A 23,821-nucleotide genomic window follows, 5' to 3' on the forward strand; every position below is an offset into this window, starting at 1 on the left:
CGCTGGGCTGCTCGGGGGTGTGGCTCCAGGCGTAGTCCGCGGCGCAGAGCGTGGAGACACAGCTGTGACGCTGGGGAGGAGGGGACCGTGGAAGGAGTGAAGCAGGGCACGGTGGCGGGAGGAGGGGAGAAGCGGGCGTCAGTGGCTGGGCGGAGCGAAAGACCAGGGAAGTGGCCGAGCCTCCGGATGACCCCGCACTAAAACAAGAGCCACCAACTCAATTTCTTACAGAGTTCGTCCACGAAACTTTTCGATGTCCCTTTGTCGAGGGGAGGGCCTAAAAGCAAAGTGTCTTAGGAGAATTTTTGCTTTTTGAAACCTTTTGTATGTGAATCAGACCCCAGTTGTTGGAGTTAGAAGCTGTGTCTCTTAAGGCAAGCTACTTCACCTCCCGGGCCGTTTCCTTACCTGAGAAGTGGGTGTAATGAATAATACTTGCCTCATCTATTTTTTTGTGAGTGTGCCCGGATTACATGAGAGTACAAATGCGAAGGTCTTAGATAATTCATGGCACATATAGTAACAGCTCCTCAAAGTGTAATTATAAAACTAGATTTTTCTTAACTATTTTTAATATCCCCCCAAAAAAATGCTTGGCCAGCGTCCTGATTTGTATTTAGAACACAAAAACGAGGCAAAAAGGTTTTGTAACTTAACTAGGGTTGGCTACCACCAGTGCATTTATCACATCTTTATCAGATGCGAAGAAATTAAATTTTCTTACATCTGTAGTCATGATATGGTGTATTCCTTACCTTTTAAAGCTCCTGTTTACTGAAATTGAGTATGCATTCAAATGACAAAACAATACCAATGGACTTTGTGTTTATCCATTCAGTTTCCAATAAACAGTCAGCTTGAAGCACTTAATAACTCATTCAGAAACCTGTCACAGAGTAGAAAAACCTTAACCATATACCTGAAATTACTTTTCAGGGAGGATTTTGTTGCAGACATTAATCAAATTATTCCACCACCTGGTTTATTCTTTCTTTCATTAACTATCTTTAAGGCATCAGGCTCATAATATGTTTCAAAAATTTTGCTACATTTATGATATATAGACTGAAAAAATAATAGCATTATGAATAACCCCCAGTATCTAATAGAAACACTGGGTTCTAATTCTTAATCTGACCACAATTTGTTATGTAATCTTGAGGATTATTATTCTCTACTGTACTGCAATGCCCTATCTATAAATATGCTGATACTGTTATCTGTTTCTTAATTAAATAATACAAATAATAATTTGTAAATATAAATTAACATTATTACCACCTATTTTCTGAGCATCTACTAAATGACAATGCTGCAACATTCTTGTGATGAAACAGGTAATTCTACGCAGACTGTCTTCAAGTAGCCCCTAATCTTAGGTTCATTTCTATTAAGATTTTTTCCCAGCACTCTCTGAGAGAAATTCCACTGGACTGCTCTATAACAATAAACCTGGGTGTGGTTTCTGCTGTGACACCATATTGACCCTCAGTATTCCTTTCTTTTGTCCCAGATAGCTCGTTTGTTTGCTTTTTGATTTTTCAATTTAGTTGACATTTGATATCACTTTATATTAGTTTCAGGTGTACAGCATAGTGGTAAGACATTTACATAATTTCAGAGTGATTCCCCAATTAGTCTAATATCCATAGTTATTACAAGATTATTGACTATATTCATTATCCTGTACTTTACATTTCTATGACTATTTCGTAACTACCAATTTGCACTTCTTAATCCCTTCACCTTTTTCACTCAGCCTTCCAACCGTTATGACATATGAAGAATGAATAGAAGGGTGAGTAAAGAGGAAAGAGAGAAATCGGGTTCTTATAGGAGTTCTGAGAGAGATGACAGTGTTGTGGATTCGATAAGGAGTCATGAAAATGTAGAGAAATGGATAGATTTGAAAGATTTTGAAAATAGAATTTGTGGATAAATTGGATGTGTATTGACATGAAGAGTATTAAATATTGTCCCTACAGCAGAGACAATCTGCATATTTTTCATTCCTAATAGTACCTGAAACATACACATCTTTGTTGAGCATGTAAAAATGTAGGCACTGAAAATAAATTACAAAATATTTTGTACTGTATTATTACAGAATTATGTGTGCTATCTGTAACAGCCACTAGAGAATATCAAAGGTAAAACTAGTTGTCAACTATTCCAGGTTGGGGGCAGGAGAAACATGAAATAGGATTAATAGGTGGCAAAGTGGATTAGAGTGCCACTTGATGCTGGGAAATGGGGTGAATTGAGAATCAACTAATGATAGGGTATAGCAACAAAAACCTGCCTTGTAGGAGGTAGGGGAATATAAATCCTGTTGAAAATATTCTTAATTTACCTCTATAAATTTTATACACACACACACACACACATACACATATATATACACACGCATATGTATATATATGTATACAGATATATTTTTAAGCATTAATCTATTGCATATATGGATAATATTAGGATAGATTTCAAAAGCAGAGTCTTCCAAAATCAAAAATACCTAGAGTGCTGCTTCACCTTCCAGAGTGCTCTTTATTGTGCTTTTAATGGATTTTAACTGCAGTTCAATTAAGATATAAATTAGGGACTTTTCAAAATTGGGAATTTGAAGACCAGGCAGCCAAACCTCTCAGAAAATTCTAATTTTAGAATGACCTTAACTTCAGTTTCTCCCCCAACAGAAGTTTTTCTCATTAATGGCTCCTTGGAGCAGCTGTTATCACTGAAACACTATGATTTTTGAGGTCATTAAGTATGAGAAGGACATGTGAAATAGGAAATTTTGAAAAATGTGGTTGGAATCCACTAAGCAAATGTTGAGATAATATTTTTTCCATAGACTTTTTTTTTTTTTGAGAATGATTTTAGGTTCACAGAAAAATCGAGCAGAAAGTATAGAGTTTCCATATATCTCCTGGCCCCCTACCTATAGCCTCCCCCTCTACCAACATGCTAAACCAGATTAAGATAGTATTTTAAATATGGTAATTTTACATACAATTTTTTCATGCCTCTCTTGTCTGACAAAAATAAAGCAATTAAAAGATTGTTTTTCACAATGTGCATTTGTCACAGCTAAGACAGAGTCTGTCAGTTTAGCATGATTGACCCTTCAATTTCCCTCAAAGGACAAGTCAATCACTCCACCAGGAACATTGAAATCAGCCTTCTGCATATTCCACACACGCTTTTCCTATCTTCAGTGAAATGTGTCAGCTGCTTTCCACCCACCACCTTCCCTACCAGACTTAAACTGTCAATCATCTTCTTCCTTAAACGAAAATAATAAATTTTCTGAAATTAATTGCATACCATTCTGGATTTATTTGTCTGCGTTTTATAATTGGTCAAATAAGGCCTCGAACTTTGAACTGTAGTTTCATCATAATGATTATATATAGAGTCAACCCAACCCTTCCTTTCATTCCTTGGGGAAATCTGTGAGATAATTCAGTATGAACATAGTAGGAATACAGAGAAAATTAGCAAAAACCTAGTGCTTTGATTAATTAGCTTGCTTTTTATCACATACCTACTCTGTACCAGATATACTACTTGCTGCACAATAATAGCTAAATCAGAAATGGCCCCTATCCTTGAGGAGTTCAGTCTAATGTCCTCAAGGGGTTGATTTTACTCTCTTAAAGGAGATTTGGCAACTGCTGGAGACATTTTTTGATCATCACAAGGGGGTATCTAGTGAGTACTGCTAGATACCTATAATACACAGGACAGCCCCCTAATAAAAAATATCAATAGTGCCCCAAATAGCCCTAGCCCGAGATGTCAGTAACCCTGAGGTTGTGACATCTCTGCTCAATGAATGGAAATATGTTACTCCCTGATTTACTGAACAGTAAACTAAATCCTCCATGGAGGATTCTGCCTCTGGGAATTCTCACTTAGAATGAAACATTTGTGGCCAATTTAGATGTCTTGAAGCTACAAACAGTAATAGGTCCAGACAACATCAGAAGAATGAACAAGGATGAGCAGCTGGTTTTGTTCACCATAATGTTTTTAGATTCCAGTACAATGATTCTCAACCTAGGGACCAATGTAGAATCACATGGGGAATTTAAAAAACTTTTGATGACCAGACTGCACTCCTACTTTGGTATCCAATAGAGAAATGCAGGGCTCAACACAAATAATTGATGGCTAACCATAGCCCTACAGTGTGCTCTCTAGCATCCTCTCCCACTTTCTCTTCCTTCTTTTCTCCTTCTCTCTTCTTTCTTTCTTTTTCTTTCTTTGTTCCTTTCCTTCCATTTCTCCCTCCCTCCCTTTCTTATAGTCTTGTCATTTCATGAATGAGAATGTTGTCTTCTCAAGAAATGATCTACTAGGAAATTTCATCTCTACTTCTTTTTTGTCCTCCCCTGACCTAATAAAATCCTAACCATTTAACAGGTATTAAATAATTGCTGTTTAAAAGACAGACCCATATCTTAACATAAAAGCCCTGACTGTAGAGATAGGAAGAGAGGGAAGCATCAAATATGTTATAAGATGCCAACTAAACACAATTTAATGGGTCAGAAGGGAAAAATGCTACATCAACTATTATTGAAACAATTGGTGCAATTTGAATATAGGCTGTACATTAGATGGCAATGTTATCAAAAGTTAAATTTACTGTATTTGGTCATTATTCTGTGGTTATGTAAGACAATATTCTTGTTCATAAGAGATACACCAGGAAAGAGTAAAGAGTTATGGTATCTGCAACTTACTCTTAAGTGCTTCAACAATACGAATAGTAGTAATAATAATGTATGTGTATGTGTATTCATATGTATGCATAGCTATAAAGAGATAGTGATAAAGTAAACATGATAGAATGTTAACAATTAGAAAATCCAGAGGACAAGTGTATGAGAGATCATTGTGCTATTCTTGACAATTGTTCTATACACTTTTTAAAAGTAAATAATTTAAAAATTACATATATAAAATATTGTACAAAAAATTAATTTTGGCTTGACAGTTGCTTGAATGCATACAGAAAACAAAAGTGAATGATAGTTTCCTGGAATGGAAATTACACCTCTGCCAGATGGCTATAAACATGATTTACTTATGTAGCTACATCAAGGTTCATGTGTGAGATGGAATTAAGCTAATTAAGGAAGTGTTGTGCTTTTCTTACTAGGCAACATATGCCAAAACTACATTTGGATGAAGGCCTATAAAACTGGGATGGAGAGATTCTCTAACTTCCCGCTCCAGCTGAAGGGACAGTGTACAATTGCTTATTCCTATACTGTCAAGAGAAAATTTACTTTTCCATTCTTCCTTGAACCTCTAACATGGTAGATCAGTGGAAGAACATGGTTAAGGCAAATGTCAGAGGCCTTGAGGTGAAATGCCTAATTCTTTTTTCCTTCCCTCACCTCAAGTCCTCAAAATGTTCTGACTTCTAGTCCAGCGCTAATTCTTTTAGATTGCTAGTTTACTTTTTTTCTGCATGGCACTCCTAAATATTCTGTATTTCTTCAAAGGTTTCTATACCTCCAACACGTGAGATTCTAAAAATTCTAACATGATCTAGAATGATCCTGGCTATTATATGTTCTTATCATCTCATAATAGTTAAGAAGTCAACTACTTATCATCCCCATCACCCTAAGTTTAGAGCATCACCAATTGTCTGATTCTTTGGATCATTCAATAAATATTTAATGAGTGCCAAACCTTCTTCTCTCCCAGCCTTTCATCATCTCAGTAAATGGACCTACCATTCACCCCACCTCCGCACACACACACACTCTTATCACTCTTTATGCTCCTACCTTGCTTTAAACCTTTTTCATAGCACTTACCACTAATTGAAAATACAGTATATATTTATTTATTTGTTTGCTTTCAACCAGAATATCAGCTCTGTGAGTAGAGAAACTTTTTCTGTCCTATTCACTGCTGCATCCCTAGCAACTAGGTCAGTATCTAAAGAATAGAAAAAACTCAATTAATATTTACTGATGGAATGGATGCATGACAAATTCTCACTGACAAATTTTAATGAAGCCCCCTGCTCCAGAATAGCTGGCCTGCAGTTAATTTTGTTGGAGCCATCGTCCTCCACTTTTCAGCCTTCTTGTAGTTATTGTTCCCTGGGAGCTCTCAAAGGCGAGAAATATGAGAGAGTAGAGAAGGAGATTAACAGTTTGAAGGAGATTCATTTACTTTTCATGTTTTGCATTACACATTTGTGGTAGAGTAGGTGCCCAAATGCATGGGATCATTAGAGATGTTCAGAAAGGCAACCATCACACAAAAAATATCTTCTCCACTGGATCTACATAGCCTGAGATTCTACTCTTAATGGATTGAATTATTAAGTCATCTACATGAAGGTATTGATTCTTATTCAATTATTCAGGCCATTAATAATTGTTTACTGAATAATGTTATTCTCTATCTTCAGTGCCTGGCACATGACTTTCACATATATGTATTCAATAAATATTTGTTAAATAAATTGACTTCCCTCTTTGAGTTTACTACCTCATTATCTTGCCATTCACTTAAGTCTCAATTCTGTATGTTTTCTTTTCCACATAAAACTCTGATAGTTCTTAATTAAATCCTATGCCTGGATTTTTTTTCCGGAAATAAATATGCTAGCTACTCATTAACAGCAAAGACCTTGGCAGCTGAGTTGAAGGGCACAGATGATTTTCTAAATCTAATCTTTTCAGCCTAACATTCAAACTTGCCAAGGGATTGATTCTGGTTCATGTGTTGCAAATGTATCTGCCCAACTTCCCAGCCTGAGCCCTCCATTGCAAAATGGCTAGCCTCCCCACTGATCTCTATGCCATTTTTATTTTCACCTTTGTAACTGCTCACATGTTTCTCCACATGCTTCATTCTCAACCCTTGGAAATGACACTCATTCTTGAAGGTTTGGATCTAGAAACAACTCCTCCATAGATCCATCTTAGATCATGCTAAGCTAATTAATCTCTCCTCCAAAATGCTATAGCAAGAAGTATTAGTACCACTTGGTTGAACACATAATTACATATTATCCTGGGTCATAATCTAATTCTTACTGTGTTTATCTTTTCTCTCCATCTTGACTATATAAGCAGGGAACATATTTTATTATTCTCATGTATTTCTTTTGTATTTCACACAGAGCCCAGCTGGTTGTTTTTATACAATGTTAGAGCTCAATTAGTACTTGTTGAAGGTTTGGATAAAGCCAAAGATGAATTCCAGTTCTTGGCACTGATAGTAAGATGTCACATTGCTCTGGTTTCTAGATTGAAGAGGAAATGAAGCTGACATGAGGCATGATGGTGATCTTCTTCTTTTATTCTCTCTGAAGTCAGCCCTCACCAAATATGGCTTGGTTTCCTTCAGAAATACAGTGAAAACAATCACAGCATCATATTAAATAATTTGAATTTTTAAAGCATATTTTATTTATAAGTTGTCTTGGTAACAAAATTACTTAATCTTTCAACAATTAAAATTAACCCTTCAGATATATTAAAAATTAAGTTGATACTCCACCACTGGATCTGTCTATATATTATCAAAGTAGGTGTTGAATGCCTAATTTCAGGTCTGGAGCATCTTCTCATACCAGAAGCAAGGAAGCTATCAAAGATTACTTGGTTACATTGAAAAGATTCAGGAGCAACTTCACAAAGTTCCTACTTAACAAAAGATGGGACAATTTGAGCAAAATCAGAATAGTAATTGCAATAAATTTTGATATACTAAGTCGCGTCCAGAGAGGACAGCTTCTCCCCATGAGGCCTGCTAGATAAAGCCTTGTAATTGCCTGTGGTCAGGCTTGAAAGGTCATACACAGGATATCGGCCTGCAGCCTGGCTCTTTACCTCCTACTGGAGGCAGGATTACATTGCTACCTGTTGACTTTGGATTTGGCTATATGACTTGCTTTGGCTAACAAGATTAGGTATGAGTGATGGTAAATAAGCTAAATAAATACTTATTATTATATGCCACTGAGATTCTTTAATTCTTTCTTATATGCTAATAGCTAACTGATACAATCTCCATTTTGCAACCCCCAATTTTTTTTCTAGGCAAGGCCACCCTTGGTTGACTTCACAGATTGCAAAGACTTTGTCAGCTTACAATCCTTTACTTTTTTTTATTTTTCATGCTTACAGCACCTGGTCTTCCTCGGTGGTCTCCCATTTAAGTACTAACTAGGCCCTACCCTGCTTAGCTTCCAAGGTCAGATGGGATCAAGCTTGTTCAGGGTAGCATGGCCATAGACTGCAACCTCAAATTAATTAATGGATCTAGGTAATGATTGTCAATGGCTGCTGACATCACAAAACAAAAAACAACCTGATATGACGTGCCTCCTGATGAAAGTATACACCACCACCTATGAAACAGCTTTGCCATGCATCAAACCTGAAACTAATCAAGCCTCTTGATCTAACTATCAATTTGCAGAATACACAGGTGATAGGAAAATACATTCAACAACACTAAAATCTAGACTGTAGGAAACTCAGGACAATTAATGTAGTTTCTTAAATAATTTGAAAGGGAAAAAAAGGAAGAGGAAACCATATAGTGAAAGATTTTTAGAGTTATAAAAATCAATTGCCACATATGGACCTTACTTAGATCCAGGTTGAAGCAAAATGTTTTTAAAAATTATGAGACAATAAAGATTAATTGTGGAGTTTGGAGAAACATGGCGGAGTGAAAGATATCCCCAGATCTCGTCCTTTGAAATGACAATAAGCTGAACATCTAAAACTCAACAACAACAACAAAAATCCAAACTGCATATTTTGAGCATAGGATCTGGGCATAAGAGCTACCACAGGTCAGAACCTGAGGCGGTGGACTGAGGGAAAGAAATAAGCTGCCTATCGGAGCCACCAGAGCACCTTGTAGGAGCACCTTGTAGAAGGTGCAGTGAGTTCCCTGAACTGCACTGCCTAGGAGAGTTGTGAGTTTCACATAGCCAGCAGCAGGGACCAGTCATTAGGGCAGAAAGCAGAGAAGAGGGAGAGGTCAGCAGAGAAACAATAGTTGATTTTTACTGGCTGTGGTTGCAAAACCGAGGCTGAACCACAGACCCCAACCTCAAACCCAGAGGGCCTCTCTCCCATACCCTCCAAGACCAATCAGCGCAGAGCCTCAGGGGAATCTGAGCAAATGCTACTGAAACCGTCGCTAATATTGGCAGGGACTGAAACGCAGGGTAGCGAGTGCGATTAAATAAATACAAGGAAATAAAAATGCATTATTAAGGCTTTAAATAAAGCAGAGATCCAAGAGGGTTATATGCCACCTACTGGAAACCAAAAGAAAAGCATCTTCTTTGCAACAGGCTAAAGAGGGATCTTTATATAATAAATCTTCTTTTGGGATAAAAAGCAGAATACATTCCCATTAATGACCAGACAGAGAAATAGCCCCTTTAACACCATGAACAACCAAGGTGACAAGGCATCTCAGAAAGAGAGAGAAAAATCTCCAGAAAATAAGCTTACAGACATAGAAATATGCAATTTAAATGACAGAGAATTCAGGATGGTACTTCTGAAAAAACTCAGTGAGATCCAAAACGGGTCATAACAAGAATTTCAGGAATTGAAAAAAACAACTAGATGAGCAGAATGAGTTCTTGAGAAGGAGATCGAAACCCTCAAAAAGAAACGAATAGATATTCTGGAAATAAAAAAACACACACTGCAAGAGTTGAAAAATGAAATAGCAAGCTTGGGAAATAGACCAAGTGGAGGAAAGGTCAGTGATATCAAAGACAGAAATCTAGAAATAAATAAAAAAGAAGAAGAGAGAAACTGAAGAATAAAAAATAATGAATGAGAAATACAAGAACTAGCTGACAGGAGAGGAAATATAAGAATAATGGGCATATTGAAGGCAAAGAAAAGGAGCAGGAACTAGAAAGCATTATCAGACAAATAGTTGACGAGAATCTCCCAAATCTAAGGAATGAACTGGAGCTTGGAATTCAAAAAGGCAACAAAACACTCAATTATCTAAACCCAAAAAGGCCTTCACAGAAAAACATTGTATTAAAATTATCAAAAATCAGTGATAAAGACAGAATTCTCAGGGTAGCCAGGGAGAATAAAAAGGTAACTTATAAAGAAAAACCTATGAGATTATCACCGAACTTCTCACCACAAAACTTACAAACCAGAAAGGAATGGAATCACATATTCAAAATATTAAGTGAAAGGAACTACCAGCCTGGAATAATGTATCTAGCTAAGGTCACCTTTAGATATGAAAGAGAAATAAAGACCTATCCAGACGTACAAAAATTGAGGGAATTCTCCACTATGAGGTCTGCATTACAGGTAATACTGAAAGGGGTCAGCTTACCTACAGCAAAACCACACACACACACATAATTAGGAGTAAAGGGACTATCAGGCAAATAGAAGCAGAGGAGTGCAACCCTTACTAAGAACAGGACATTATAAGTTTAAACAATAAAAAGACAAGTGCTATAGTAGTACAGTAATGAATATTCAGCATACATAGGGACGATTTGAGAAAACAATGACTGAAAAGGGAAAGATTCAAAGATCCAAATTTGCAAGGGAGAATGAAGATAAGACATGCGCAGAAGAAAATGGAAGACTGTATGTATATAACTATCCTTTACATATTCGTAATGGTCACTACACACCAAAGATTCAGAACTAAAGTATATAACACAAAACAAGAAGAACCAGAGGGGAAACCCACAAAAGCCAAACAAACAAACAAAAAAAAACCCAGAAACACAAAGACAAGGAAGCAATGGAAACACTGAGCTACCAAAAAGCAAAATATAAAATGGCTATAATAATCACCCTAAATGTAAATGGACTGAACTCACCAACAAAAGGCACAGAGTTGGAGAGTGGATCAAGAATCAAAACTCAACCATATACTGCCTCCAGAAGACATATCTCAGCTCCAAAGACAGATATAGACTCAAAGTGAAAGGATGGAAAATGATATTTCAAGCAAATGGCATTCAGAGAAAAGTGAGAGTGGCTGTACTAATATCAGACAAAATAGACTTTAAAATAAAAAAAAAGATGAAGAAAGATACTGAGAAACACTTCACAATGATAAAAGGAATCATACACCAAGAATACATGACACTTATTAATATCTACGCTCCCAATCAGGGAGCCCCAAAAATATGTAAAGCAATTACTAACAGAACTAAAGGGAGAAACAGACCAAAACACTATTGTAGTAGGAGACCTAAATACCCCACTGTTGGATATGTACAGGTCATCCAAACATAAAATCAATAAGGAAATAATATCCTTAAATGACACATTAGAACAACTGGACATTTACAGAGCTTTCCATCCCCAAACAGCTGCTTATACCTTCTTCTCTCGTGCACATGGAACATTCTCAAGATTCGACCACATGCTGGGACACAGATATAGCCTCAACAAATGTAGGAGGATTGAAATCATACCAACCATATTCTTCGATCTTAATACTTTGAAACTACAGATCAATTGCAAAAAGAAATCAGAAAGAACCACGAATACAAGTAGATTAAACTGCATGCTACTGAAGAATAACTGGGTCAGAGAAGAAATAAAAGAGAGATCAAGAGATACATAGAAATGAAATATAGTGATAGTACAACATATCAAAACTTTTGGGACACGGCAAAAGCAGTCATAAGAGGAAAGCTCATATCATTACAGGCCTATCTCCAAAAACAAGAATGAGCCCAAATAAACAACCTAAAGCTTCATCTTAAAAGAATAGAAAAAGAAGAGCAAATGATGCTTAAAATCAGCAGAAGGAAAGAAATCATAAAAATTACAGAAGAAATAAATGAAATTGAAAACAAAAAAACAATAGAGAAAATAAATACAACGAAGAGGTGGTTCTTTGAGAAGGTTAATAAAATTGACAACCCCCTGGCTAAACTCACTAAAGAAAAAAGAGAAAGGACACAAACAAAATCAGGGATGAAAGAGGGGAAATTATGACAGACACTGCAGAAATACAAAGTATGCCAGAATACTATGAAAAAGTATATAACACCAAATTTAATAACTTAGAAAAAATGGACCAGTATTTACAGAAATGCAATCTTCCTAGACTGACTCAAGAAGAACTAGAAAATAAATAGACCAACCAGCAGTATGGAAATGAAATAATTATCAATAACTTACCAAAAAGTAAAAGTTTAGGACCAGATGGCTTCACCAGTGAATTCTACCAAACGTTCAAAGAAGATTTAATACCCACTCTCCTCAAACTCTTCCAAAAAACCGAAGAGGAGGAAATACTTCCCAATATATTTTATGAGGCCAATATTACCCTGATACCAAAACCTGGTAAAGATAACACAAAAAAAGAAAACTACAGACCAATGTCTCTGATGAACACAGATGCAAAAATCCTAAATAAGATACTGCCAAACCAAATACAGCAACATATTAAAAGGATTATACCCCATGATCAAGTGGGCTTCATCCCAGGGGCACAAGGATGGTTCAACATATGCAAATAGATGAATGTGATACACCGCATAAACAAATTGAAAAATAAGAATCGTATGATCATATCAATAGATGCAGAAAAAAGCCTTCGACCAGATGCAGCATCTATTTATGATCAAAACACTTAACACAATTGATATAGAAGGAAAGTACCTTAACATAATAAAGGCCATCTATGACAAACCCTGAGCCAACATTATACTTAATAGTAAAAACTTAAAACCTTCCCTCTAAGATTAGGAACAAGGCAAAGCTGTCCACTATTGCCACTGTTATTCAAATCACATTGAAGGTCCTAGAGAGTGCAATCAGGCAAGAGAAAGATATAAAAGGCATCCAAATAGGAAATGAAAAAGTCAAATTGTCACTATTTGCAGATGACATGATTCTCTATATAGAAAATCCTAAAGACTCCATAAGCACACTACTAGAAACAATAACCAAATACAGTAAAATTTCTGGATACAAAATCAATGTTCAAAAATCCATAGTGTTCCTATACTCTAATAACAAATGTCAGAAAAAGAAGTGAAAAAAATAATTCTTTTTGCAATCACGACAAAAAGAATAAAGTACCTAGAAGTAAGTCTAATAAAACATGAACGACCTATATAATGAAAACTACAAGACCCTATTAAAAGAAATCAAAGAAATACAAAGAAATGGAAAGCTATTTCGTGTTTTTTAATTGGAAGAAACAACATAGTTAAAATGACCATATTACCTAAAGCATTATGCAGATTTAATACAATCCCATCAAAATGCCGTTGGCATTTTTTTAAAAAATGGAACAAGAAATCATGAGATTTGTATGGAAACACAAAAGACCCTGAATCGCCAAAGCCATCCTGAGAAAAAAGAACGAGGCTGCAGGTATCACTCTGCCTGACTTCAAATTATACTACAAAGAGACAGTCATCAAAACAGCATGATATTGGCAGCAAAATAGACACACAGAACAGTGGAACAGAATTGAGAGTCCAGAAGTAAACCCATATTTAGATGGGCAAATAATATTTAACAAAAAATTCAAAAACATACAGTGGATAAAGGAAAGCCTCTTCAATAAGTGGTGCTGGGAAAACTGGAAAGCCACCTGCCAAAGAATGAAACTAGGCTGCTGTTTATCACCACATATCAAAATAAACTTGAAATAGATTAAGGACCTGAATATAAGACCTGAAACAATAAAATGCATAGAAGAAAACATAGGAACTAAACTCAAGGACCTTGGACTTAAAGAATATTTTATGAATTTGACTTCAAAAGCAAGGGAAGTAAATGCAAAAATAAATGAATGGGACTACATCAAACTAAAAAGCTTCTGCTCAGCAAAAGAAACCATCAACAAGGTAAAGAGACAACCATTCGAATGGGAAAATATATTGGCAAGCAACACCTCTGATAAGGGCCTAATATCCAAAATATATAAAGATCTCATACAACTCAATAACAACAAGCAAACAAATGATCCAATCAAAAAATGGGCAGAGGACCTGAACAGACACTTCTCTTTATAGGGCATACAAATGGCCAACAAATATTTGAATCGATGCTCCATATCACTAGCTATTAGGGAAAGTATAAAATCACAATGAGATACCATTGTTAAAAATAGCTACATTCAACAGGACAAGTAATAACAAATGTTAGAGGATGCAGAGAAAAAGGACCCCTTACCTAATGCTAGTGGGACTGCAAATTGGTATAGCCACTGCGGAAAACAGTATGGAGGTTCTTCAAAAAAAAAAAAACCCAAAAACTAAGAGTTGATCTGCCATATGATCTAGCTATCCTTCTACTGGATATTTACCCCAAAGACTTGAAAACCCCTATCCGAAAAGATATTTGCACACTGACATTCACAGCAGCATTATTCACAGTGGCCAGGACATGGAAGCAACTGAAGTGTCCTATGATAGATGATTGGCTAAAGAAGCAGTAGTACATATATACAATGGAATATTACTCAGTCACAAGAAGAGATGAAATACTGCCATTTGGGACAGCATGGGTGGACCTCGAGATAATTATGCTAAGTGAAATAAGGCAGACAGAAAACATTGAAAATCACATGATATCACTTATATGGGGAATATAACCAACCCTAAAAGCAACAAGTGAACAGGACAAACAGAGACTCGTGGACATGGACTATAGTGGTTACCAGAAGATGGAGGAAGGGGCGGGGAGTGGGGAGGTAAATGGGATAAAGGGGGTCAAATATGTGGTGACAGAAAGAATTCTAACTATGGGAGGTGAACACACCATGTAAATATATATATGCCTTGTTGTTAAAGTGGACAGTTGAAACTTATTGGATTTTGTTAACCAATGTCACTATAAAAAATAAATAATTAAAAATTCTAAAAAAAGATTGTGATTTGAACACCGGATATTTGATATTTTATGGAATTATTGCTAACTATTTTAGCAGTGATAATGGTTTTGTGGTTGTTCCGCTTTGTTCTATAGCAGCATAATAAATAACCCCAAGATTAGTGGCTTAAAACAACAATTTAGTAAATTTTAACTGTGGATTATGAATTTGAGCAAGGGTAGTTGTATAATTCTACTGCTTCATGTGACTCTGGAACCAAAGGGCAACTAGTGCGGGGCTCATGCTGCCTGCGCTGCTAAGTCAATAGACCGACACAGGAGTTGGGATATTTAGAATAAGCTTTTTTTGTCAGGGCACTGGTGATCTGAGAAGGCAACAGTTTAACACTTTCAAAACTGCCTTGCCTTCTCAGTCCAGCTTAGGGTATTTAAGGGAACATCTGGGCATTAGTCCAGGGGCTATGTTAAGATTCCAGCGGGGTCTATTGTGCTTCAGGAAGCCATTCCTCTGGCAATGTGGTACTCCGGTGGCATTAGCAATCCAGGAACAAAGATGAGAGTCATCTAGAAAGAACGTTAGACCAGAAAAATTGTGATCAGTAAGCACAAGGACATTAACTAAATGCTTTATGGCAATTTTCTATGTCAGGGGATGTTCAAGCTCTGGGTTAAGATGTTAGGGACAACCCATTGTTAAGCTATAGAGCAAGGAAAAGTGAAGCCGGGGATGCTGTGAGCCCTTAACTATAGGAGTCCCAACAAAGCCCTTCTTCAGCACCACCTGAAATCATTCAATGGTATTCAATTGGCAGATGGACAATTCTAGAGGGTCCAAGATGATTTTGTTTTTTGTGCCTTGGAGAGAAAGAATGAAAAGGTTGGCTCAGTTCAGACTTTTAATCAGAGTACCTACATGTTGTCTCTTCAATGTAGCAGTTTCAGGGTTGTCAGACTTTACATGACAGCTCAGGGCTCTCAGAGAATGTGTCTCAAGAAATCCAGATGGAAGCTTCAAGGCTTCTTAAGATCTAATGCTGGAAATGCTTGAATGATGCTTCTGTCACATTCTACTAGTCAAGCAAGTCTACAGCTGAGATTTAAGGTGAAGGGAATTAGGATCCACTTCTCAATGAAAGGAGTGATAAAAAATATGGGGCCATTTATAATCCACCAAAGTAGATTTGTTTTTAAAAGAAGATGCTTTATCTTTTAGAGATATACACAGAAGTATTTACAGATGAACGGTATGATATCTGGTATTGACTTCAGAACAGTTGGGGTAAGGAGAGAATAAGGGTATAGATGAAACAGGATAAGCCCTAAATTTATCATTGCGGGATTTGGATGATAAGTACCTGAGAGTTCATTGTATTTTTCTCTTTTTATAGAGGTTTAAAATTATCTATAAAAAGAAACCTACTATAAAAAAAAATAAAGGTTAAGTTTTTTATTTACCCTTGAACTCTGTAATATGACAGAAAAGACCACCAGAAATATCTCTGGTATTATGTAGTTCATGTATCTTTATTAATATTAAACATTGAGAGAGTCTAAACAAATTGCTGTTGTGGATAGGAACTAACTCAGGCATTTGAAATATGAAGGAGAAATTTTAATTTCCTAAAATTACTGATGTGCAATTTTTACATAGGTTATGAATTTAAAGATGTCTTATAGTTAAAATACTGCTAATAATTTTAGTGGTCTAAAAGTGCTTTTAATACCTAGTGCAACACATATGATCATATAATTGGATGTTCAATTATATGATCATAAACATTTACTTTTAAGTAATTATAATGGTATAATCATTCCAGGAAAACAGTCAATTATGTCTAAATTAAAAATTAACATGCTTCAATAATCACATTTTTTCTTAAGGCACAATACTATGAATAATTTTTTTTCCTTTTTTTAGACCTATCACTTACAAAGTCTCTAATCCAAGCACAACTCAAATGAATAACTAAATGAAAGCAAGAATTGCATGACATCAGAATACTAAAATGTACATGGTATTTTCAGTTTCCCTAAACTAAACTATATAATGATTTATTTTTATATTCACTGTTTATTATTAATTGAACAATTTACAGCTCTAAATAATCTGATTCTTATTGATGTCTTTTATGTATAAAAATATAGAAGCTAGGCCACTCTCATTTACATTACTGACTATATAGCCAAATGTCCACAACTGCCAAGGTATGGTGTCTTATGAAGGATTCCAAATCCACACTACCTGTACAACAAGATTTGATGCCAAGAAATTATTGCTACACTACAATGAACGTGAGTCTCAAATAGCAGGTGGGGGATTCCAGCCTTATCTGTCATATATGCGGTGATTCAGACAAAGAACAGCTTGAGGAAAAGGCAAATGACTCTGACATTGGTGCCATGTTTGCATGCACCAACTCCCCAAATTACCAAGGCCCTTCATGAAAGATTTTATTTCCCTAAATGCTCCCACATGATATTGAAGTAAGACAATTAGAGAATGAATTAAAACTCATAGCCACGTGACCTTAGGGAAGACACTTATTCTTTCTGTGCCTTAGTTTCATCCTCTATATAATAAAGTTACAAACTCTGTCCCACCTACATAGGATTCTCAGGACCATCAATTTATATAATGTTCTGTAAGACTACTATAAAAACCTTATAGCTCTCTATAAGAATATTACTAGAAGTAGTATTCTAGATACATGAAGAAAAAGTTTTTTCTTAAAAGAAATCTAGAGCTGTTTTGTTCTATGAATGAGGAATAAATTTTCTTCTACCATCAAGTTTCTTCTGGCTGGTCTAATAATCAAATAGACATGAGACAGATTAGGAAGAGAATATAATCAAATTTAATACATACATATGTATGGGAATCCCACATATATGAGAAGTACATAGACCCCACATGCAAGAGAGGTTCAGAGATAGAAAGGGGGACTGAGGTACATAAGACATCTTCAGCTAGGAATGAGGTAATACACCTTGGAGGCTTCAAATGGTCGCTGTAGGATGCTAAGAGCAGATGCTCAGTAAATAAAAGTTTGTCCTGCCCTGTAGATAGGTCAAAAGAGGTTATCTCTGATAATTACTTATTATGGGCAAGGCCCTTAATATAAGTTCTTCTAAGTAGTTCAGGGAGGGACAGAAATTTCTCTTGAGCCTGCGGCTAAAGTTGTGTTTAGCTCAAAACAATCTGCATTCCACTGAGGCACATTTTGGGGTGACTTGTTCTGAAACCCTACAGTTCATGAGGCATCTTCTTCATTTCCAATCCCTTTGGTATTTTCCATGATCTTTCTTTAGAAAATTAGATTCCATCATTTTTTTAATAGGAAAAGTTATTTTAAATTACACAAACATGGAAGTGACTAGTCAAGCACTCAATATCCAGTTTCTCCTTCCATTCCAATAGAACCAAGTTTTATTCACAGTAGCAATGTGCCCAGTTAAAAAGCTGTATTTCCTGTTCCACATTATAGGTAGTTATGATCTTGTGACTATCTCCAAGATTGTAACAGATTATTTAGAGCTTTGTAGGTAAACACCAAGACAAACAGATAAAAGAGTAGAAATCACATTTTCCTCTCATCCATCTCTTTACCGTGTGTTTGTCTGTCAGGCTTATTCTTCTGTGTAGATACCAAACTTTTTCCAAACTGCTCTCAGCTAGCTGTCAAATGTGGAAAATTTTGAATGGTTTATTCATGTTAAAGTGCTACTAGTTAATATTAATATTCAAAACTCTTTAAGAGTGGTTGAATTTAATATAATTCCCCCAATTAAAAGAAGGGCTAAGAGAACTCAATCTCCATATACCATAATAAAAATCAGGATATGTCTAAAATTGATAAATGAAGAAATAGAAGTTTCTTCAAAACAAAAGAAACAGCTAAGAAATTATAAGTACAGAATGAAGAATGGTGAGGTAGGGGTAGAGTCTTACCGTTTTTTTTTAAAGAACAGATCATTTCTATGCTGTTCTAAACCTTTAAGCTTTTGCTATTTCTCATACCATTCAACGAAAGTCATGTGCACATATTAAATTGATTTTTAAAAGATTTTTGGACAGTTATTTTTCCACAGTATATCATCAGATATTTCCAGTGCTCCTATTTTACCTTACTTATGTCTGGGCCCTACTATTTGTTAATAATCTTCACAATTATCTTCAGAGATGCATTTATTAATTTAACACCTGAATTTTTTATAAGAATGTGCCTGTCATTTTGCTATCCTGAACCTGCCCTTGAAGAGAAAAATCAGAAGCCCATGTAAAAGAGTCTAAATACCTACTAGGCTCCTGGTTCCTTCCAAGTATAGTAATATTAGGTGGGTCTTTTAATATATTTTGACTTGCTTTGTCATTTGGCCACAGCTGAAATAAAACAAAAATTGGTTTGTTGACCAAAGGCAACTAGTTTACAAATTGAGGCAGTCTTGCCCCTAAATCAATCCAACTGAGACAATCTATTTTGGAGGGCAAGTAAGGGATCCAAGTATATTCTCTCCTATGAAGATAGGACTGCAAAATAAAGAATGGTTGGAAGAAGTGGAAAGAGAGAACAGTTGAAATGGTGGCCTAGTAGAGGAGACACATAGAGAGAGAAAACCTAAATTGCAATTATGTTGGAGTCATGAGTACGGGCAATATATTTGCTTCTGAAGTGGTCACAAGTTTACTGGGCAACACAATTATTGTTGAATCCTTGATGATGTTAAGTTTTACATGTGGTCATCAACTGCGTAGAGGTCTCCTTTGTCTTGTTGACATAAGAAATGTTTGAACTTGTAGAGAATTTTTATAATAGTTTGAGCCAAACTGATGACAGTTGCCAGAAAGCAAGATCTCAGACGCTTTGGAGAATAACAGTTTTCACCTTCTTTAATGCATTTGAAATTAAAGGAGGAATTTAAGAAAGATTACATGGAGGTGAGAGAAAGTAATGCAGGGATTGGATTACAGGATAGTTGAAAAGATTATATGTTCTCTTGAGGGTGGTTTATTTCAAAGGTGTGATAACCTAGATGCATAGAAACAATGGGCAGGGCTTGCTTAACACAAAGATAAATCTTTTACTGAAAACATTATATACCTGGGGTGTGACTATCCACCATGACCTGCCCAATTGGGAATTTATGATTAGATCACCCTGTGAAGTTACTTTCTATAGAACCCAATCACCTGCCCCCCCCCTTTTTTTGTCAACATTTGAAACAATTGAATTTTGCAGATATAATGATGTGTGACTTCTGAGCTAGGTCATATAAGACATGTGGGTTCTATCTTGACCCATCTTGGGCTGTTTGCTCTAGGAGAAGCCAGCCAGCCACTATGTTATGAGGACACTCGAGCAGCTCATGGAGAGATAATGAGGCCTCCTGTCAACAGCCAGCATCATATGAGTGAACCATTTTAGAACTGGATCCTCCAGCTCATGTCAACCTCTTAAAAACCCCTGAGCCAAAACCACCCAGTTATGTCACTTGCAAATTCTTGGCCCACAGAAACTGTGAGATAATTAATATTTATTATAATTTTAAGCCACTAGGTTTTGGGATAACTTGTTTTGCAGTAATAGATAGCTAATACAGGCTTTGACATGCCTTCCCCTGGAATACTTTATCTGGAAATTCCTATGTCTCCTACACTCCTTGAATACTGCTCTAATGTCTCCTTGTAATAAGGCCTCCTCTGACCACCTATGTAAAAATAGCACCCTCTCCCCACTACGACATCATGTTTGAATCCCCCTTTCCCTGCTTTATTTTCCTTCAATGGCATTTACAACCCCCTGACATATTATATATTTGCTTGTTTACTATCTGTGTCCCAATGCTCCAGTGTAAACTCCCTATGTATTTCCCATAGTAAGCATTAAATAAATACTTGTTGAATGAAAGAAGGAAGGAAATTAAAAGTCAGAGAAGGATCATCACAGAATCAAGGAGTCAGACTGAGTCTCTGAGACTCAATTTGTACCTCGAAGATAACAATAAGAGATAGTTATTGAGACGCTATATTTCAGCTCTGGTCTAGGCAACTAAACCAAAGAGAAGGGTGCAGAATTACAACTTTTAAGAGAATAAGGATGGACTGAACAGATAGGGAAGGCTGAATTTATGAGAGAAAAGCACAAATGCCACACCAAGGAGCCTTAAGGATTTCTTCAAAATCACAAGGCATAAAATATTCTAAACAAATCGTAAAACTATTTTCATAAATCAAAGAGTTAGGTATTAAGCCAACAGATTTCATAATGTTAGTGTTCTTATTACACATATATCCTCAGTATGTAAAAAAAAAATCATTGAAAGTCTTTAAGCGTTTAAAATATAAAAGGTTATCCAATCCCATGTAACATTCGAGATAAATCCAGATAGAAATTTGTGCTTCCAGGAATTCTGCTAAGCAGTTAAGGCACAGCTTTTATGAAAGAATGTAGTCTGATATCTATCAAAGAGTAACTCTGAATTACCAACAGCAACAAAAACAAGGATTTGAGTAGAGGTGGGTATTTTCTGGAGTATACGTAAGGTGGGCTGCTTATGTGTATCAAAGGCCTTTTTTGTTTAAAATGCCAGAAACAACATATATTTTTAAATACATTTATTTATTTAAATTTACAGTACATTGGTTAGACATCTATAATGTTCATAAAACAATCTCCCCAATTTCTCCCTCTCTCCCCTGGCCCTCCGCTTAGCCATCATATTAATGCTAACTGTATTTGTCTGCCATATTTTTTAAGGGAAAGAATCAGAGGCTGGCAACCAGGGCAAGACAATGAAAAGGATTTTGTTTTTGTTTTTGTTTTTAACAACTTGGTACATACTTTGGGGTGGAGTTTTTTTTTTTTTTTTTAATTTCATTTATCCCTTAAGGTACATTAAACTATATTAGTCAGTGTATCTCACCTCATTTTCATTTATTTTTATCTTCCTTATTCTGACAACTATCTATTTAAATCTACTAAGTTTTTTAGTCCATGGCTGCTTAGCATATTTGTTGAAAATGTGAAAGCACCGATTTGACTCTGGCATCTTCTATCATAGCATCAGCTCCATGTGTTACAATTGGGCTAAACTCTTGTCTTTATCTCTTATCTAACATTTTGGCAATAACCCCATTGACTATTTTATCAGAACCTCCTTTGCTTTCAATGAAGCAAATATCAATGCCTAGTTCCTTGTCCATTTTACATCTTTTATAAAGCACTATTGTTGCTCAAAAAAAAAGATGGTGAATTATAATAAGGCATTTTATGAGCAGCATGGCTTTTAATGCATATAAATTACTACTTGCCACAAAATAACTCAAAATCTTGCCTTGAACTTATGTAGCTCCTTCCCTTTGACACACTTAAAGGATTGAAGGAAGGTTAATCTTTCTTTTCCCTGTCTACCACACTTCAATTCGGGGATAAAAAAAAATGGCAGTAATCAGCAAGGCAAGAGACTTGTTACAGAAAAGATCAATGTTTTAGGTCTTGAAATTGTACTCCATTTTTCCTAAATCATCTTATGTAACTGGAATATGCTGAAGCTAATATCTAGGGAGAGAAGGTATGGCTTTGCAAGTTCTATGAAAATCTCACTGGATCTTCTAAAAGGACATTTCTGAGATTATTTAATGATCATCTTGTCAGACTGCTTAATTTTCACTTAATATGAAAGGAGAAAAAAATATAAAGCCATTCATACTTCTACAAGTTGATGTTAAATGTATTACTGTGAAGTAATGGGTTGTCTTCTACCAGACGATGAAAGGAAACATGTCTATGAAATCTAAGGACAGCCTTTATTGTCATTCAATGAACCTATAAATTTACCTGAGTCATATTCTAAACACTACAGCAGATAAATGAATTGAATAATGTCAGACGAAAAGTTATGCTCTGTGCATGACTGAATATTTTAACTAGGCTTTTAACATCTTTTCATTATCACATAAAAATATATTGAAAAACTGACAGTATGATATTGAATGGGAAGGCATTCTTAAGTATAGTATTGGTATTTTAAAAAGCTCTATCGTACATTTGAAATATGCAGGTTGAAAACCTTTAGAGAACTTAAATTGTCCTAATTAAAATTAAAAATGTCAACTTCAGTGTGTTCATGGGAATTGCTAATGACTGCAATTGGCCTCCTCTGTCAGTATATAGCCATTGCAATTTTATGTTTTATTTGTTATAGCAGCTAGAGTTACTACAATATAGTTACCTCAGTTATGAAGTATTCCACCTTACTGGAAGAAATGCACACACATGTACACACACATTATATACAAACAAACACAAAGGAAAATACAACATATATTTAGCTTTTATTTTTTATATTGTTAATGGGACAGTAAAATCTACAACCCTCCTGGAGAATAATTCGATGGTATATGTCAAACCCCCTAAATATGTACTTATCTCTTTGTGCCTAATTATATGCTTACTTTTGACCTATTTCTAGGAATTTATCCTAAATAAACAATCACCATTGAAGTATTCAAAAATTTGGCTCCAATGACATTCAGTGTGGCATTTTTTATATTAGCAAAAAATTATAGGCAACAAAAATATTCAATACTAGTGAATGATTTAAAGAAATTTTGGTAATTTAGACAATAATCAAATATCCAAGATAATTAAAATAATATTTTAGAAAATTACTTTATGAAATAGGAAAGTAATAGTTATACATTGTTAAGTGGAAACAAGTGACAATATAACACATATAGTTTGGCCCCAATAATTTTTTTGAAAGTGTATCTGTGTATCCAAAAATAAAAAATCTCCAAAAAGACTGAATAGAAATACACTAAAATATTACCAATATTTATATCTAAAACTAAAGATGATTTTTGAATTTCGCTTCTATTTCTATATTTTCTAAATTTTCATCAATGAATATTAACATTTTTTGTTATATATATATTGAGAGAAAGGGGG

The 23,821-nt window shown here is 35.4% G+C and overlaps 1 pseudogene; it reads right to left on the reverse strand.

The window, feature by feature from the left end:
• Nucleotides 1-8,162: 8,162 nt before the first annotated feature.
• Nucleotides 8,163-8,281, reverse strand: LOC118614850 (annotated as a pseudogene).
• Nucleotides 8,282-23,821: the final 15,540 nt, after the last annotated feature.

This window comes from Rousettus aegyptiacus, unplaced genomic scaffold, assembly GCF_014176215.1.
Source record: "Rousettus aegyptiacus isolate mRouAeg1 unplaced genomic scaffold, mRouAeg1.p scaffold_m13_p_2, whole genome shotgun sequence".
NCBI lineage: Eukaryota > Metazoa > Chordata > Mammalia > Chiroptera > Pteropodidae > Rousettus > Rousettus aegyptiacus.